We start from the raw sequence: 6,230 nt of genomic DNA on the forward strand, positions 1-6,230 counted from the left end.
GTCAGCTGATGTTCCATCCTATGTAGCTGACCTTGAGGCTAAGTTTACCAAAGCTTACGCCATTGTCAGGAACAAGCTTAAGACTGTACAACGAGTACAGAAGCGACAGTACGAAACGTCATCTCCGAAATATCAAGCTCTGCAGCCAGGAAGTGCTGTGTGGTATTTTAACCCAAGGAGATGTTTCAAGGGGGATAGGCATCAGCCCTGGTTGGGTCCGTATAAGGTCAAGGAACTGCATGAAGACTTCACAGTGCTCCTACAGATCGATAAGGAAGGGACCACCATGCGGACACACGCGGATAAGTTACGTATTGCTCAGGATTCGGTAGTTGAGGGTTGGTAGTCTGCTTGCTGCAAGGGTTCACTCTGCTACTTTTCCTGGGGGTGATGCACGTTGGTGTGTGGTCAGTGTTCGATAACTGTGACCCTTGTAACACTGGTGTGTGAGTGATGGAGGTGATAAGGCTGTTTGTTTCATGAATGCGAGTGTGAATGTTTCTGTGTTTTTGTATCTTCCTGCTTGTACAGTATGGGTATGGATGTTACATTGACACGTTGTGTGTTCGTGTGCGTTGTGTGATTATCATAACTGAACAGTCCTGAACGCCTTGTGTCCTCTAACTATTTTTTCCAAGCGAAGTTGCTTGAAGGTCTTTGAGCATGTTGCTCCTATACTGTTCGTTGTAAATCTAGGACCTACTGCTTCGTTATGTTATTTGGTCAAACTATATTTCTTAGGCCTACCCACGTTATACCACCACCTGGATTGTGTACTAGTAAGTGCCTAGTGTGTTCCTGGATAGCAGGTTGTGCTGATTACTTCAATAAGTTGCATTGGGACTAGTAGCTTTTTCTGAGTAGCCTGACTGGATCGTTACTGGCCAGCTCGCAGGGAAGGTTATTTGCAACTTGTGGACATTAGAGACAATGTTTAGAGGATTATATACTGGGGAGACTGACCGTTACTGGCCAGCTCTCAGTGAGGATTTCGTTTTGCTGTGCTAAGAGACACTTGCGGAGGATTCCATATATTCCCTATATGATGTCACGTGAATCGGACACTTTTGTTTTGTTTTCGACTTACTAAAAGTAAATATTGGGACTGTTTAGAATACCATGATATATTTGATGATACATTTGGACTGAATGAAGTTGTGGAGTGCCTTGTTACATTTTACTACCTCTGGACTTGAGGGTACTAGAAGTTACATTGCTATTTGGTAATTGGTCATGTTTCCAGTTTGTATCCTATGATACTACCACAGTGTGTAGGAAGTAGGCCTATGGGTCCTTTTTATGGCCCAGGTGTTGAGACGCTTTACTGTATTGGCAGGCGTGCTCTTCTTTTTGTAGCCTACGCGTATGTAATCTGCTCTTAGTCTATCCCTTTTGAGGATGAGTAACTATAGGGCTCCATTTTGCACTTCAGTTCTTGTGCTTTTAGTCTGGTGGGCTAAGTAATTTTCGCATTATGCACCAAGTGCACGTTTTTTTGTGTTTTATGTTAAGTGTCAGTCCATGATACCACCATGCAGAATCATGCAAATGGTGGCAAGGTGGGGGGTCAACAGATCTAGTTGTAATTTCTTGTACTATGAAGGCTGGTGGATTGGTTTCGAAAATAACCCCACAGTTTTGGGGTACGGCTGTTAACCGCTTATTGAAATTGAAAGTACATGATCTGAACTACCTTTTCATGCCTTTTGTTTTGCCCCAGGTACATTTAATGACAGGTACAGTACGTCCCAAAAACAATGCAATCTCAAATTTCAGTAAAAAGGCAATTTTAACTCTCCTTTAGCTCCAACACTGCAGTTTTTTAGGTGATGCCACTTCCAGGTAAGGAAGTCAGAATGCTGTTTTTTAATTTGCAAAAGAAAAAAATCCGGCCGCCCTTACGGTTTTCCGGTGAGGGGGTCGAGTCGCGCCCTTCTCACTGGTGCCCATTTTTTGCCCATTCCCTCAGATAACTGACGAAATACACATGCTTTCCAAATAAAATTACATTTTTAGATGTTAGTGAACCCCCCTCTCCCTTGCCCCACCCACACACTCCCTCAAACAACCTAGAGGCCTTTATTACCTCTGTGGAGGCTTAGCGGTCTAGGCGGAAACGAACACCAGCAACGACAACAACAACAACAGTTACAGTTACAATGCATTGTGTACATGCACGTGTACATTGTGTGATAGTCTATTGAAATGGAACCTGAAAAATCACAGTTGAAATGTGGATTTGCTGTCATATCCAAGGATATCGAGTGTGGTACTGACGCTTCATACCCCAATGACAAGAGTGTGATCCCCTTGAAACAATGTAAGAAGGACGTGTACTCCCATTTGATGCGTTGGATGTCCTCCAGGAAAGCCAGTCAAGTCAAAAGTGAATGGGAGCTCATAGCACTTCGTGCTGGCGTGTTTGATATGAGTTCTCCAGTTCTGGATACCACAATATGCCCGAACCACCGATACAAGTTGAGTTTATCATGGAATCAGCAAAGGAGATGCCAGCACCCACTTCATCAACCCTCTAAAACAAGTCGGAAGCCCAGAAAAGATGGTGGTTCAGTTCATCGAGTGATGTCTCGGGAAATATACATCAAGTGGGGAGTTTTTGTCCCAGTTGGCTCAGGTAAGGGATCAGTCTCGAAATCACTGAAGTAGAAAAGAAGCAGTAGGCCTGTAATGATACCCACTCTGACTAAACCTAACTTTGGTGCAAAACCAACTGAGTGATAACGATTTACCACTTCACTTGTGTTCTTCCTAGAAAGTTGATTGGAGCCTTGGCTTTATGATCAGGAAGTCCCAGTTATGATTCCCTGCCAGTGCCACTGGAGGTGATGCTTCACTGCCGTACAAAATCAGCATGGCCGGTCGCATTATCAAAACAAGTCTATCATCATCATCATGTCCTCACACTATTATATTGCACATCATATTATCATTACCCCCATAATCTGGTGCCTTTTCAGCTCTGTGTAAAGGATGTGAGGCTAAACATCGAGTATCTGTGGCAAATGTAGAACCAGAAGTAGAACCACCTCATGGATACAGAGGTGAGTTGAATGAAAAAAAGGGGAGAAGATTCAGGGCAAGCCAAAGTGCATATTGGTTAATTCTGCCTGCAGCGACTGACTTACATGTAAGAAGGTCACTGATGAGAGAGAAGGGACTAAGCTGAAAACCTTGATGCCATTCTGGCTCCCATCTCTTTGGCAATGAGGGATTCTAAGCTAAACCTGATTCTCCATCAATATCTTTTTTCAGTCCGCTGTTGCCTCTTCCTCTGTTCAACCAGAAAACCCAGAAAACTTAGAAAACCCAGCAGACGGGACAGAAGGGCAATCTCTCAAGTCAGATATACATGTAAATGTAGGCCATGAGGTAAGTGTTCAGTCATCGCATGGTTATTGAAGTTTTTTACTGCAAGCATTTCGAGCTGATTTGACTAGACCACCAAGTACTTTACAGGGTGGCCTGAAACTGAAAATTGGTTCGGTACACATCCCAATACTCACAGCCAGCCGAACGAAAAGCGGAAATCAACAAAAGATGATGCTGGTACGCAAGAGCAGCGAAAACCGGTGCAAAAAATGTCGATTTGTTCTATCTTTGTCCGCGAGAGGCGCTGCATTTCTGAGTTTGTTATATATCATACACATACTTGCCAAATACTATGCTGATATTTTCAGGGAGGAGTTGGAGATGTTCAGTATCCAATTAAGATTCAATCAGCAAGTGGTGGTGAAGGTGATGGATCTTCCTCTGAAACAGATTTGCTTATCAAGGTGAGATATGAACTTCTGAGAGCACAGTCGGATAGGGTGGTAAAATTATCCTTTCTGCTTCTAAAGTTTCGTGACCACTTTACGAGATGAGGTGTGTCACTTTTTACGTAATTGGTAAATGAACAGTATCAGAAGCTCTGTTAATGAGAACTTCATAGTGCATGATTGCCATTTGAAGACCTATGTTGCCTCTTTGCAGAGAGGCCACCCTCTATACAGCGGCCTTTCCAAAAAATATTATCTTATAAAATGTATTATCTGTTTTTTTCAGGGTCGCCACTTTTTACCAGGGAATGGTGGCTCGAGCCCTAGCACAGAGACTACTAGTGGGAATAATGATGCTCGTGATATACTAGACATCACGTGGGCCCCAACCCCAGCGCCAAAGAATTTTGAGCTTGCCACGCTGAATAGGTTTCTGCAGCAGGGAGGATGTGCACCAGTAGAAGGCCAGCTCCAAACTGCAATTGGTTAAAAAATGATTTTATAGCGATATCTTGGGATAAATTTGAACTTTGGCTTTCAGTAAACAATTGTAAATGCCAAGATAGATTTTCAATGTCAGTATACTTAGTAGCGCTAATGTCAGTTTTGAACAACCAAGCCTGCTACTGGAAAGTGGGACTCTCTCCTGATACTATCCTGCACTTGGGCCTGACATGTAGTACCGTAAATGAGGTGTTACTAGTATTGGTCCCTCCCTAGTAGTGGTTAGTAGTGGTTTGGCTATTGTCTGCAAAATAGCCTTTTTGCTATGTATCATTATATTAGCTTGTAAATAAATCACCCATTTGTAAAAAAAAAAGTGTCCCTGCTTCTTAGGTGGCAGCACTGTCCTCTGCAGACAGGTACAAGTGTAGCATGTGGAAAGTTGTGATCTCTCCTAAGGGACTGGACAGTACCGTAACTCAGTTCATGAAAAACTTCTCCATTCCAGTACATGTATATGTACAATTTAGCCAATGCTAGAGCAACTCCAGGAGAACATTTCACCGCCAACCAACGGAATAAAAACTTCCAATAGCAGTACTCTGACGGTGCAGCCAACTGCAGGGTTGTCCTCATCAAACAGTAATTACAGTATAGTAGGGGTGCCAAGGCCACCCAGTCCACAAAAACTGGGTCACGTCATGACATACTTTTGTTTCTAATATTTTTTTGTAGAGTGGATCATTCTGCATCAGATTCCAGAGGCCTGCTCGGGCAAATCCTCCGCGAAACTAATCTTTCAGCCTACTTTTGTATTTTCGGAGCAGTGGAAAATCGCCCCCAAATTTAGGGGTAGGGCAAATGTTATTGCATTTTTCAAAGGGTTCCACATAAATGTTTCCATCATATTTGGTATCTGTGGAAAGATTATAAGGTGTGCTACATTTTGAGATCAATTGTTTTCTAATTGGGTCAATTTGAGGTCAGCTAGAGGTCAAAAGGTCATGGGCGGAAGGGGTAAGTCAAAATCCACGGCTCTCTAAACTCTATGCCATGCTGTGCCCAAGTGAGTTAGACTATTGGAGGCCAACTAATGCAGAATTCTAGAGCACTCCAGTGGGTAGTTTTTTGATACCTAACTAAGCAACAGGGGTAAAGGACTTATATTTTAACCCCCTTCAGTTTTGGGGCAAAATTTTGAAAATTGCTAAAAAATGAGCACCTTTCACTTATTAAACTTAATGGTGCAGTTATTGATCACATTCATTTTCTATTCACAATAATGAACACTGGCAACTTTAATTCTATCATTTTTCACTTTATTAGTAATTCTTGTCACAGTTTTTGCAAATTTAACCCCTTATGCCCTCTTCAGGTTCAAAGACTTGCCTAAGTCAAAATTGACGACAGAAAGATCATCTCACGATCAATAAAAACTTGATAGTGCATGATATAGTATATTTGTTTCATATGAAAGCAACAAATGGTTATGTATTTATACATGTATATGTATAGCAGAGTATTATATACCAGCAGGACATGAACTTCTATCATCATAGTGGAACCAAAGTTTACAGCAATGGCAGATAAGAACAGTTAGCCTTGTTCTAAGAGTCAAGATACTCCTGGTCAATTTCACTTGTAGGCCTATTGTCACAGTTGCGAGGGTCTCCACAGCACCTGCATGCAAGAGTGCAAGCGACTCTTGGTTGTGCTTTTCTACAAGGACAGTTAGACCTGCATCTTCCCTTCTGACAATTGCATTTCGTGCTCTGTAGAGACGGCTTCGGAGCTTTTGTCATCAAGCAGGCCATGAGAGCGCCACCGTGAAGTGTTCTCCCAAAGTCAGTCGCAGTGGGAAGCATTGGTGATGCAAAGGAAGCCCTTTTCCAAACCAAAGCCTGGTATAAAGCCCTCCTCAGATGCAAGTTGAATGCGTCACTCGTTGGTGGCAATGACCTTATGTCTGACTTCTTCGTTTGAAAGAGGTGGCAGCGCAGTTCATCA

General features: G+C 42.7%; 1 long non-coding RNA gene across 1 annotated transcript; it reads left to right on the forward strand.

The window, feature by feature from the left end:
• Positions 1-3,322: 3,322 nt before the first annotated feature.
• On the forward strand, positions 3,323-4,113 carry LOC135502191 (uncharacterized). The gene is made up of 3 exons (XR_010449743.1): positions 3,323-3,390; positions 3,699-3,794; positions 4,066-4,113. It is a non-coding gene; the product is annotated as an uncharacterized LOC135502191 (long non-coding RNA).
• The last annotated feature ends 2,117 nt before the right edge of the window (positions 4,114-6,230 follow it).

This window comes from Lineus longissimus, chromosome 18, assembly GCF_910592395.1.
Source record: "Lineus longissimus chromosome 18, tnLinLong1.2, whole genome shotgun sequence".
Taxonomy (NCBI): Eukaryota; Metazoa; Nemertea; class Pilidiophora; order Heteronemertea; family Lineidae; genus Lineus; species Lineus longissimus.